General features: G+C 36.9%; 1 protein-coding gene across 7 annotated transcripts in view; it reads right to left on the bottom strand.

Moving 5' to 3' along the window:
- Positions 1-14,105, bottom strand: part of LOC135838074 (proton-coupled zinc antiporter SLC30A9, mitochondrial-like) — a 73,379-nt gene that overhangs the window by 16,541 nt on the left and 42,733 nt on the right. The gene's annotated exons all lie outside the window — the stretch shown is intronic.

The following is a 14,105-nucleotide window of genomic DNA, read 5'->3' as shown; positions in this document are numbered from 1 at the left end:
ATTTCTCATTCCAAAGACACCATAGGACACATGGGAGAATACCCAAGTATGCGTATGCCTAATGCCCATGAATAGGAAATTTCAGTAATTATCGATACATACTTGTGCTAGGTAAATAAGGCATTAAGACGGCCGAAGGCTGCCATAACTCGAGGTGTTGAGTCATAGTTGTTGTAGTATAAACACGAAACCTGCGTGTTTTTCGCCTTATTTCATACCATCGTCTCGTAAGCTTACTAATAATGTACCTACGATAACCTCGAGTTTAAAGCATACAACATGACACGTGGAAAATGTGCCTATTTTCGAAGAAAAACTAAATAATATTTTTGCTAAATCTTCGCAGGACTATAAAAAAATGTTTGAAACCCATTTTTAAGGAGTGGAAAGGAAGACTTATGATCTGCAGTCACCACTTTACCAGTCTCATAATCATTGGCCAATCTTCAGAGTACATTTGAGGGATCACTGTGAGACATTTGTTCAAAAACCCTCTGATCACTCCCAAAAATGCACGTCTCCTTTAGCTCCAGAGGGCAAGGGCGGAAGCATTACAAAAAGCACTCTGAACAAATTCAAAATAGGACTAAAGTTATCAACAATCCAGCAAAAATTCACAATATCAGGATGGTAATTTGAGACACACAGCACATGCTTGCTCAAAAACTCTCTCACACATCTCTGCAGCAGTGCAGCATCAAACACACTAGTCCAGAGACCATTTCGCGAAATTCAATCTAAAACTAGTTCTGTAAAAATATGGTAAATGACAAAAAAATTCAACATACTAGATCTCCTCCAAGTCATCGGCGGAGGTGTCAACGACAACACCAGACAAGGCGACTTCCTCATCTTAGCTTTGTGTTGTAAATCCACTTCTATGATATCGAGAATCATTCAAACAAAGTTGGCGAACCACACTCTCGAGTTTTACTCCAACGATGCCTCAAATTGAGCAAAGGATCGCTGGCTAAATCGTATCAAATCGCGTCAGAGCACTCGAACTAGAGATCATTTACACAATGTGTTAAGTAGGTACGGTACAAAATTCACCACGTCCGAGTAAAAACGCGAGTATTTCGATCAATCACGAGACAAAACTATTAACGCGACACTCAACAGGCATGTGGCTTCATCAATTCATCATCAGAAAGCACTAGAGAAGTAGAGAACCCAGAGAACTAGTCACTATGGATAACTAACGAACTAAAAGAAGATGAAAAAACGTAAACGCGAACTCTCTCAAATCGAACTGAGAACTGCTGAAGGCAGCCAGAAATGCCAAGTCAAACGCGAGGAATGCGACTAACTAAAGTGACTAGTGAGTTAGTGACTGTAGAGCATACAGAGCTGTAAGCTGTTGTAGCTGTGGCAGTGGTACGCACAATGTGTTGTGTTATTGTCTGGTTATTGGCAGCGAGCTGTTCGCGGTCTTGGTGTCTGCGCCGTCATACCCCCCGCGCCATCATCCCATCCGCGCAATGACTCACACACCCGTACAAGCGCATAATCACCGATCAACTACACAGTACACAGTACACACGACTACACTTTAAAAACGCCACGTACATGACGTAATAACAGCAAACGTGATAGTAGTGCGATTGTAGTAGTAATCACAATCATCGTCTTTTTACGCCAGCGTAATTTGTATTTATGTATGTATAATCGTAATATTATGCATTTATAATGCATCTATTCCATCTTCAATCGAAGACCGCGAGAAAGCGCAGGAGGCAGGGTGCAGGGTCATATACAACTGTTTACATACTACAATCTGTACATTCATACTTATTTCACAAAATACCGATACAATTACAAATTCACCTAGTAATATTCGTATTATTATTGAAATTACGTTATGGTTTTTTTTCTTTTCAACATTGTACAATTGTACAATAGCGAAAAACGAAAGAAAACAGTCTCTTTTAAGCATAACAGTATTATTGCAATGTACGAAGACATTGCAATAATAATGTGTAACAGGCAGTATTGAATGTATTGGTGTGTGGTTGTCGAAAGAAAGACCAATTGGAGCAAAACATTGTGATCATCGAAACGACCTTCGATGAAAGCTCAAGATTTTCCACTCCACAAAGTTTTAAAGACAAAAAGGTTCAAATCCCCTCAGTCTCTCAATACTGCATCAGCATTCACTGGCACAACTAAACAGTAAAAACTGACTCGGATGTTTTGAAACTGAATGTTGCTCAAAATTTTAAAAATTGGACATAACGTTTTGCATGATTTTTGTCCACCATCACGATCGAAAAAGGAACCGAATTTCAAAACATTTCTTAAGGCTAAACAATATTCTTTCATTTTCAAAGAGAACTAAAAAATATCAAAAAAAAGTAGAATTTTTCTCATTTGACAAAAAATTTGAATTTTTTCAGCACTTTTCAAAAAAAAAAAAATGTATTTTTTGACAATTTTGATCATAACATTAACAATTTTGACAAAAGTAGAATTTTTAGAAATTTTCGTAAAAAAACCAAATTTTTCTTATTTTGCCAAAGATTGAAATTTGATAGCATTTTTTCAAAAAAAATGTTTTCTTTAGGCAATTTTGCTCTTAATTTTTCAACAATTTTAGCAGAAGTAAAATTTTCAGAAATTTTTGCAAAAAATTCAATTTTTCTCATTTTTTTGAAAATTGAAATTTTTTAGCATTTTTATGGCGAATTTCTCGACAATTTTGCTCAAAAAAGTAAAATAGTAAAATTTTCCTCATTTGCCAAAAAATTTGAATTTTTTTGAAGCAATTTTTCAAAAAAAAAAAATACTCATAAAGTAGTAATGCTTTTGTCAAAGAAGTGAAATTTGTATTTACTTTTGCGAAAAAAATCAGGAGAATTTTTGGCAATTTTGGCAAATGGTGGAATTTCTAGATATCTGAAAACACTAAGTGTGGAATTTTTGGCAATTTTTACCAAAAAAAGTAGAATTATTCATTTTTGCAATTTTGGTAAAAACTGGACTTTTTGGCAATTCAGCAAAAACAAACACAATTTCAAGTAATTTTGGCAGAAAAGGCAAGCTTTTATGGCAACTCTCGCCAAAAATGAAGAATTTTTGGCTGTATTACAGTTTTAGGAACTTTGGCAAAACGATCAAGGAACTTTTCTGAAATTCTTATAAAAAAGTTTTTTTGGAAATTTTGTCAAAAATAGAAATTTGTGCGTAGCTTTGGCAAATAAGCAATGTTTTTGGATAATTTTTGCAAAACATTCGATTTTTTAGCGTATTTTTTACAAAAAAAAAGAAAAAAAACAGAATTCGTCGTAGATAATTTTTGGCAATCAATGCTAAAAAAATTGAAATTTTTGGGGTAAAATGTACAGGATTCCGCAATATTTTGGCAAAAAAAAAATAGAATTTTCTTCATCAATTTTGGAAACCTTTTTTCATCAATTTTTGCAAAAAAAAAAAAAAAAAAAAAAATGTTCTTTAGTAAGTAAGTTTCAAAAAATAATAGGCTAGAATTCACCTGTGGTAATTTTAGCAAATAAAAGCAGAATTTTTGGAACGTTGGGCAATCAGAAGTCACTTTTTGCAAAATTATATCCATGGCTTTTTTTTAATAATTCACGAAAGCTTTTCAAAGTTCCCTAGCTAATTTTGGAGCGAAAATTGCCAAATTCCTCGACATTTTCAGAAAGGCAGAATTTTCCAACTGCATCTGATTTTGAATGTTGCTCGGAGAATGGCTACAATTTGTCTTCTCACAGCAGTTCAAAATGACTAACAATACATCTTCCCCTTCCTCGTGTTACAGGACTGTCAAACGAGGGTGAGAAAATCCTTTAAAAAAACAAAATGCAAATTGCCTACTGCATTCTTCATCGTAGATCGAGGATAAGCATATCGTGCACCAAGTGGTACACACTACATTCTACAAATACAAACATCCATTGAGCACAGACGAGGATTAAAATTGAAATCGCAAGGTGGAGAAAAATTACGCCAATTATCCCGTCTTTCGTATACACTCCCATACACAATACAAATAAATCGTCCATCACTTTAATCACCGCACAAATTTCGTACGTCGCGTCGGCAAATTAAGAATAATCTGGCCAATGACGAAAACCACGTGGAATTCAAACATCAATGATTTCGGAAGTTCGATCAAATGAATCATACGGTACACAACAGGACATCTCTAGTGACTGTGTAGCTTCCTTCCCGAGAATCCCTTCAACAAGTATGCGAACTCTGGGTATCTCTATATTATAGACGCGACGTACTCGTATAATGACTGGGCCAACGATTCCGAAAAAGGTATTCAAAATCTCACACACTATCGCCACGACTCATTTTATAAATATACAAATAAAAGAAAAACATGTGTGAGGTGTACGCTGATATGCATACACGTGCAATTAGTCATACCTCCACTCCATCCAACGCGACTGTCACTGTGAAATAATTCGAGTATTTTGGCATGATAAACTAATCAACTCCTGGAAATGGAACAACCACATCGTCATATCCACACTATCCCTGCTGTCGTCCAATCGTGTCCATCCGAGTACGAAATCGCGCTTTTACGGAAATAGATAAACACGAGCGCTGATATGAGCCAATTTTTGACCACCTTTTTTTTTTCACTGAAAGATGACGTCGAAAATTTGAGATAAAAAGTGTGTTGTCCGTAAGTATCTCGTCCACAAAATTTTCCGTTTCAGATAAAATATTATCAAAAAAAAAAAAAAGAGTCGAAATCAATTTTCAACAGGAAATGAGGTGGAAAGACATGAAAAAATTCATTTTTTTCACATATCTAATTTTTATCGAAAAAAAAAAAAAATCAGCTGGAAATGACGATAGTAAGTACCAGGTGAATCATCAATATTGAGATTTTTCCTGTCTCTTTAAAAAAAAAATTAATAATCCACGTGGCTTCAAAATTCGAAAAAATCTCGAAATTAAAATTGACACTTTTTAAATTTTAGGAAAAAATCGACTTTTCTAAAAAAATGTTGACAAAATTTGAGACTTTTGAATTTTTCACTTACTGGCTACAAAATCGGCATTTTTCCAATTTTTGACAAAAATCACAATTTTTTTTAATCTAGAAAAAAATTGAAAAATTTTTTAAATTTTTGACAAAAACTTGGAATTTTTGAAAAATTTCTAGCCAAAAATTAGACTTTTTAGAATCTCTCACTTAAAAAGCAAGATTTTCTCAAGTTTCTGGCAAAAATTGGGATCTTTTCTCGGCAATAGAATCAGGGCTTATCAATTTCTGGCAAAAAGTCACCACTTCTTAAAATATCTGGTTACAAAATCAGAACTTTTTTCGACTCCATTATGATTTCTTTGGAATCCTGAAAACAATCAGGACTTCCTCATCTATGGCAAAAAATCTTGACTTTTTTGAAAACTCGACTCAAATCGTAAAACGTTGGTATTATGTGATTTGATTAGGTAAACCGAAAATGTGAAAACTTTTTCAATCATCTTCTCCACCCCCCCCCCTCCCACCCTACTGTACCGATCGAAGAAATCCAAAATCGACATTACGAGTACACTAGTAAAATTAAGCGAAAATCCCAAGTAAATCGAATCGATACACCCAAACAATGTCTAGAAATTATCGAATCGAGTAATTAAAAATTCGGAGATATCGACGTAATGGCGCCGTTTTACCCTTTAAAGTGAATAACAGCTTTCAATTTTCAAGAATTCATTAATGAACCGTCACGATGGCGATGCAGATAGGCGGGAAGATTATCTCGAAATAAGTCAACATCGGTATCACCGTATTTTCCAAGACCGATGATGAGTCGGACTACACATTGTATATGTAATACGTATTGTTATCATCTGTTCATCTGACTATCAACGAGTAGTTAGGTCATTACGATAAAAATAACCAGAGATGATCGAAATACGAGAATGGGATGATACCGATTCGCTGGTATTTATGCAATAGTTACATCGTACACGCTTATGAATTTTCCCAAGAACGGATCGTCCGATAGAGTGTTTCGACTTCCGAGAGAACCGTAAGGATGACTGTACTCGTACTCGTACCATAGCAGCTCGTACTCCGATTGTGAGACGAGACGACTCCTCGCACATATTTGAACATTCCACGATGTGTTTGAAGTACGACGACGACGTCGAGAGGTTAAAGATACGCAGAAGAAAAAGGGCCAACAATACAATACGCTGGGTTCCGAAAAATTCCACATTATTTAGTCATACCGGTCGTTGTTTTTGTCGCACAAAAGCACAAGAGCCAGCCAAGTCTATATACGCGGAAACGAACAAATCTATTAGCACGCCATCGGCTCATCTCATTGCCACCCTCATATACTAGTACTAGTATGTCTATATGTACATCATCCCTCGATCTTGGAATCACTCTCTCTCGTCGTCGAGAATTACGTAATTCGATATATTACACCGCGACAAAAAGTACGAGGGGCTCGAATAATAATACGGCGTATTTCATCTTATTTGCCAATACATATGCTTTTCATTTATTCGCCCAAGCCCAAACATCTCGCAACCAACAACGCTGTATCCAATAATGTGGCTCCGCGAAAATAAATCGAATTTCTATCGAGGTTTCCCCCAAATTCTTCACCATCTTCTCGACGGTTTTTTTTGCTCTCTATTCGAGTATAGCTGATAGTCTCCGTCTTCGTATATTATTCTGAACAAACAAAGACGCTAAATTGAACGCGGTGGTGTTTTTTATTCGCTATTTTAGAGAGCCCGCCATGCCAAGATGCTCGTATAGCCGTAGCATTATCCCCGACTTTCGAACAAAGCACTGGCCGTCGTCGCCAAGTACCATATCGTGGACCATTACAGTCTCATGGACATACTATGGACTCGATCAACTCGAATGGCTATGGCTATGATACTTCGTTCATTCGTTGTGTAGTGTACCCGTGACATGGCATGAAGCATGCCATATTACGCAATCTATAGGCCTACTATCGCTAGTATTACTTTCTCTTTTCGCACACAAGGTATCCATTTACCCAGCCCTCTACTATTACCTACTGTACACATTGCACATCGTGCAGATAAACGCATTTTAGCGCCATACAGCTCCTAAGGTAGGTCTAGGTATAGTGAAATTATTGTAGAAGATGAAAAGTATACTCCAAATATCCAGCAGACCGTTAAAATTGTCACGAAACCAGTTCAAAGCAACGCATCTTACTCGCAATGTTCAGTTACATTTCTCCCCAGGTCGTAAAACTAAGGAATCCTATAATTCGTATCAAATCAAAACGGGCACAGAAGAGGTATACCGAGGGTTCTGGGTCAAAAAAGACGATACAAATTCCAACACAAGCATTGTCAAAAATTCCATAATCCAGGAAACAAACGACACGAGCAGTTCGAGGAGGGGTTCGAAGGCATTTGAGACGAAAAAATGATCCGATATTTGAAATAATTCATAAGCCACTTCATATTTAAACCCATTATTTCGTGAATTTTTTTAAAATTGGGGATCATTGCGCTCCAAAGAATCTTGAGATTCCATTTTCGAAACCGGTTCGTTGAAAAGTGAATATGTAGTTTCAAAAAGGCTGCAGGTGGATGAGGACGAAGTACTGGACCTCCCCCATCCATCTTACAATTTTCAAAATAATGAAAAGAATTCTTGAAAATTGTATAGCAAACCAAACAGGAAATCAAGTCAGGCAAAAAATCTCCCAAATTCCCATAAAATCAAAAAAATTTCAAAAATTTTACCTTTTTACATTCCTACGGGGATTCGGTCAATTTTCATTCGAAAAAGCACTATTCGATAGTTTTGACCCTCATCTCCCCTCCCCTCCCCTCCCTCCTCCTGGATAAAGTAGAACTTGAGTTACCCTAAATTTACATACAAAATTGGGTTTATTGGGTACTGTAGAGAAATTCTGGTACAGAAATTACTTACTCAAAATAAAAAAATAACCATCTACTTCGCTTGATTTTGTATTCTATTGATTTTCTTCAACTTTCATGGTTTCTATACAAGGAGGCCAACATTGCAGGGAGCCCAAGGAAATTTTTTTTGAAAAGATCAAATTTTTTTCAACAGAAATAGAAAATTTTTGAAAACTTTTCTAATAAGGGAACCTCTTGAGGTGTCCGCCTCGCGCCTCTGATTTGAACGGGACCGCGATTTCTGGAAAGAGCATGTTCTAAAACCCCCAAATCCAAATTTTCAGCTGCCCAAGTTCACTTTTCGATTTTTGGCGAATTTTTGAAAATCCAAAATTGACTATTTTGGTGATTTATGCTTTTTTTTAAAAAGTACATACTTGATCAATAAAAATGTTCAAAATAAGTCCTAAAACTGATATATAACCCCCCCCCCAATCCAAATTTCGCCATTTCCAGCCATTCTGGAGCCTCCAGCGCGATTTTTCAATTTCTCCAGAATTTTGAATTTGCTCCAGAAGGCGTGAATATGAAGTTGGGCAGCTAAAAATCGAGTTGTGTGTTATACTCGACCTGTTTAACGATTTTATTCATATTTGAGCCGATTCTGGAGCAGACACTTCAAGAGAGGGTTTTTGACCAGCATTTTTCATAGATAATAAAAATATCCAAAAATTAAAGGGAGGCCCAAGAAAGGCTGGAAATGGCGAAATTCGCTCTCGTGTGGTTAATTAATGACGAAATACAGCGATTCGCGCAAATTTCAAAAATTTTCTCACGAACAAGAAATTTTTGATTTTTGGATATTTTTTTTTTGTGGAAAAAAAGCTGGTCAAAAAACCACTCTTGAGGTGTTCGCTCCAGAATCGGCTCAAATGTGGATAAATTCGTTAAACAGGTCGAGTATAACACACAACTCGATTTTTAGCTGCCCCAAGTTCATCTTCACGCCTTCTGGAGCAAATTCAAAATTCCGGAGAAATTGAAAAATCGCACTGGAGGCTCCAGAATGGCTGGAAATGGCGAAATTTGGATGGGGGGGGGGGGGGTTAATATCAGTTTTAGGACTTATTTTGAACATTTTTACTGATCAAGTACGCACTTTTTTTAAAAAAAAACATAAATCACCAAAATAGTTAATTTTGGATTTTCAAAAATTCGCCAAAAATCGAAAAATGAACTTGGGCAGCTGAAAATTTGGATTTAGGGGTTTTAGAACATGCTGTTTCCAAAAATCGCGGTCCCGTTCAAATCAGAGGCGGACACCTCAAGAAGTTCCCTTGTAAAACTTCAACTTTTTATTTTATTCAATTTTTTTTTTTTTTCCAAGAGAACCTCTGTATACTACAAGAAACCAACCAACTTTTTTGAAAAGAGGCCAAAGAGGGTTATTCAGAAGCATTCTTTTCACATCAGTGTACAAAAATGGAAAGTTTGATTGATCCCACCCATTTTTCTCAATTTTTTATAACTTGAGGGCAGCGGGGACTTTATTCAAATAAGAAACCAAGTTCACAGTTGAACATTTTTTGAAAGCACAATTTTCAAAACTTTTCCAAATTTTGTAGTTATACGTAATTAAAAGCTTTGAAAAAAATTCACGAACCATACCTTTTAACGATATTTACAACTATGAACTTTCGTGGTGGGATTCTCAAAATCTTGGAGGAGAGGGGGGAGGGGGTAGGAAGAAAGGAACACAGCCCAAAAATGTTGGTAAAAATGTAAAAAATATCAAATATTGCGCGAGCATTATTTCACACGTTTTTGAGAACTCTGAAAACGACTACCACCCCATTTTTTTGATTCAACCCTTCCGAACCCCTTTAGACCATCAAACTTTCTGAAAATTGAAATGCTCGAAATACGATGAAAAATCGTTCAAATCGATCCAACTCGTATGTAGAATACTCGTGATTCCAACACCGGCGATCACCGCCCATTTTCCAATTTATTTTGGCGAAAGGCCTGACAAATTCGTCGGGTTTATTACTGGACTACATGTGTAAAATTACGGCGTACAGTTCAACTTCACGCATACCCTTCGACCACGCTCCCGCCTACAGCTTCGTCATCCCGATTTATAAATACGGCGATAATCTGGCGCAGGTATCGCCTCAGCGGCGAGCGAAGAATAAATTTTGGCTAAAGCAGCGTCAAATTAAAAGGACGCGCACAGCTCTTGAAATATCTCAAACTGTGCTCTCTTCTTCCCTCCTCTCCGCCGCTGACGTTGCGCTAAAGACGCATTTATAGCAACACAATTTTATTATTATATGTACGTTGTGTGTATCCTACTCATTCGCGTACACGTTACAATTTTTTACACGATGGAAATAAATTTTCGCCCTGCCCATGTCCCTTCTTGCACTTTGCTCTATGTTCGATCTAGGGTACAGGGTACCTCCTATACAGGGATACTGAGATAAATGTAGAGAAAATGCTGAACCAATTACGCGTCGTACTATTTTTACCCGGCTTCGGCGGCGGCATCGGCAATCGCGAGCCAAACACTCGGATGCGTGTGTTTCTTTTTTTCTAAGTATAATTTTGTCTGCATTTCTCTGCTTCTATCTTTGTCGTCGCAGTATTTCTATTTTCTTCTTTATCGTTTGTATACATTGCGCCGCGTATGACTCATACTAATTTATACTACGCCGTCGTCGCTGCGGCCGCAGCCACGGTCCGTTCGTTACTGCACAATATGATCGTAAAAGTTTAACGTCTTGGACGCGGCGCGGCTGGCTAGTGGCTATGGCTGCTGCACGTTGCCAGGCCATCGTCGCTTGATCGTAAAATAACGCCAACAAGGTGGTTCGAAAATCGTTCGAGCTAAAAATTGGCTCAATTTTTTCTGCAGCAATGAACATCGAGTGATGATCGTGACTTCGGCCAAGATCAATGATCAGTTCTGAGAGAACTTCACTTTTGAACTCACCCCTCTGGAATTTCGAGATGATCACCTTAGAAGGTCGAGGGAGTGCCCAATAAGCACCTCCGACCAATGATATTCAGCGATTTGAAAGTTCTGTAGAGGATTTAAAAATTGCTGGGATGCTCCAGAATAGCTCAACCTGTACTAGTTGTAATAAATGTGTGGAAGGTGACTTGAAGAAATTATTCGCATTGGTTCGCTTTGTTTAAAAAATTCATACTTATTTCACAAAAAAAATTTAAAAATGGTTCAAATTTTCAAAAATTTGCCAAAAATCTCAAAATGAACTCGAGCATTTGAAATTTTTGGTTATAAAGGTTAAAGGGCATAAAAATTTAAAGAACGTAATTGGAAGCTTTAACACCCCAACAGGGCACTCAAAATTTAGATAGGGTATTCCCAGGTACATAATATAGGGGGAGGGGGGGGGACCTAACTGCCAATGGTCCCAAAATAGGAGTTTCAAGAAGTTGTTTGGTCTTGGTCTCCTGTTGTTTTTGGAGGCCCGAATGCAAAATTGCAGAATTACTTTTTTTTAGTGGTGCCTTGACACAAAAAACACATCATGAGTGGGTCATTCCACGTCAATTGAACCAAGAAGTGGTAGGGGGGTTCTGCAATTTTTTTGAAATTTTTCCTTAGGAAAGACCTACCGAAGGGATGACCAATGGCGCAAATCGCAGCCCTCCAGCCCATATTTAAAGGCAGCCAGGGGGTGTCAAAGTTTTCAGTGAACCTAAAATATCATCGATTTCAGCAGTGGATTACTCGATAACCGCGATACCTACCAAAATGGAACAGTTTCCCATAGTTAGGGGTTTTGAAAAGCTTTTTAGTGATATCATAAAAATCAGTGCTGCCACTTTTTTTCGTACAAAAAATTGACTCGAAAAGTTTCAAAACAAAGTTTTCATATCGTTCAGACTCTCAAAAATTCTGAAAAAAATATATTATGGACAACTTTTTATGCAGAACAACATTATATTAAAAAATTGGGATGGTAACATGTTGCAAAGTTGATTTAAAAAATTTAAAGTTTGCGAAAAAAGGTGATTTTTTGATTTAAAACATGAAAAAAAGTTTTCATAGGTGCAGTTGACCCATTTGACCCCTATTTTTACGTATCTGTTGAAAAAGACCTTTCAATCAATGAAATTAACTCCTCATAAAAAAATCAAAATTCGAAAAAATTCAATTTTCAATTTCAAACGCCAAAAAAAGTTTAAACTTTTTCAGTTGTCTTATGTGGACCTCTTTCTGACGTATTTCATGAAAAAGTTGATAAAAATTACACTCGCAACAAAAAATCAAAAATTCGTTCATTTTTTGAATCTTTTCGAATTTTGATTTTTTTGTGAGGAGTTCATTTCATCGAGTGAAAGGGGTTTTTCAACTTTTTCAACAGATACGTGAAAATAGGGGTCAAATGGGTCATCTTCTCCTATCAAAACTTTGTTTCTTGTTTTAAATCAAAAAATCGCATTTTTTCGCAAACTTCAAATTTTTTTAAATGAACTTTGCAACATGTTACCATCCCAATTTTTTAATATGTTGTTCAGCGTAAAAAGTTGTCCATAATATATTTTTTTCAGAATTTTTGAGAGTCGGAACGATGTGAAAACTACGTTTCGAAACTTTTGTACGAAAAAAAGTGGCAACACTGATTTTTATGATATCACCAAAAAGCCTTTCAAAATCCCTAACTATGGGGAAAAGTTCCATTTTGGTAGGTATCGCGGTTATCGAGTAATCCACTGCTGAAATGGATGATACTTTTGGTTCACTGAAAACTTTGACACCCTCTGACCGCTGTTAAAAATGGGCTAGACGGCTGCGATTTGCACCATTGGTCATCCCTTCGATAGGTCTTTCCACAGGAAAAATTTCAAAAAAATCGCCGAACCCCCCTACCACTTCTTGGTCCAATTGAGGTGGAATGACCCGAGTGTTTTTTGAGTTTTTTAAAATGACCCATCCAGAGGAAAAAAAATTTGAAAAAAATCCATTCAATTATATTACTCGTGCAGACATATTTTTGGAAGAAAAAAATTCGTGTGCTTGAATTATAGGTTTGGAGATATGGCGGTTTCAAAAATTTTATTACGTCAATATCCCCCCCCCAAACAAAAAAAGTTTGAAAAAATGTAGGTCTTATGTTTCCTCTATAATATATTTTTGGTGAATTCAAACATTTTTCGCCATTGTGACCAAGAGGGGAGAAGGGGGGATATTTTTTTAAGGTGCCCAACAACGATTCATTAAAATGTCAAAAATCCGAGAACAGGGGCATGTCATCTATTTTACTCGGGAATACCCTTTTTTTCTTGACCATTTTTGGTGTTTTTTACGTTGATGATCCGTCTACTCTTCCAAAAATTACACTTGGCACACGAATTTGATATTACCGGATTTTTACAAAAACTTTCCGATGGAATGAATTTGATCTCAACACCGCCGTCGAGAATAGAGTACGTAAATATTGACAAACGACGATGGCGCAATAAACAGACAATATTCTGGTCATTCGTCATTTTGTTTCTGCAAATCTGCGATTTGACGCGATGATTCACAATGTAAAGATCTGCAGACCCACGACGACGACGACGACGCGTAGGTACGAGTAATCGTGAGAAAAATCTGGCAAAAGAACCTTGGTTTCTGGTGAAAATCTCGACGCCTGTTGCGTTATTTTCTTCCTTTTTCGGACGGATAACGCTACAATAAGGAAAGGATGACACGATGCATCGGATCGTAAACATCACACCGTTTACCATTCATTACCGAGATGACTCACAAAAAATGCAACCAGTTGTGAAATTTTTCTCAACATTTCATCATCGCACGTACTCATGCTGCAGATTTAGAAAAGTACAATTACAATGTTCGTTGAATCCTATACGAAAACAAATTACGATACTCGATGCAATCTTAAATAAGCCTAGTACATACAATGACAACACCACAACTACGGAAGGACCCACTGTACCAACCTAAGAATTACGGATTTCCACGAAAGAATCATTATAAATCGTCGTCGCACCACCTTTATACGCTTCAAATTTCGTTTAACTCGAGGTGGTCATTCTCCGTGAATAGAACTTGAGACGATGGATCGATTACTCATCGTTGAAGGAAATATGGACAGATGGTTTCGTTTTCAATTTCAATAACGACAGCGAAAATATCGAGTTTTCTGATTTCTCACGTCAGGTCACGTCATATACGTGACTCGATAAAGCAACCATTTCTGCAAATGGTTGATGTG

This window comes from Planococcus citri, chromosome 2, assembly GCF_950023065.1.
Source record: "Planococcus citri chromosome 2, ihPlaCitr1.1, whole genome shotgun sequence".
Classification (NCBI taxonomy): Eukaryota; Metazoa; Arthropoda; class Insecta; order Hemiptera; family Pseudococcidae; genus Planococcus; species Planococcus citri.
Note: the sequence above shows the minus strand (reverse complement) of the source record. Positions and strands in the feature narration are given on the sequence as shown.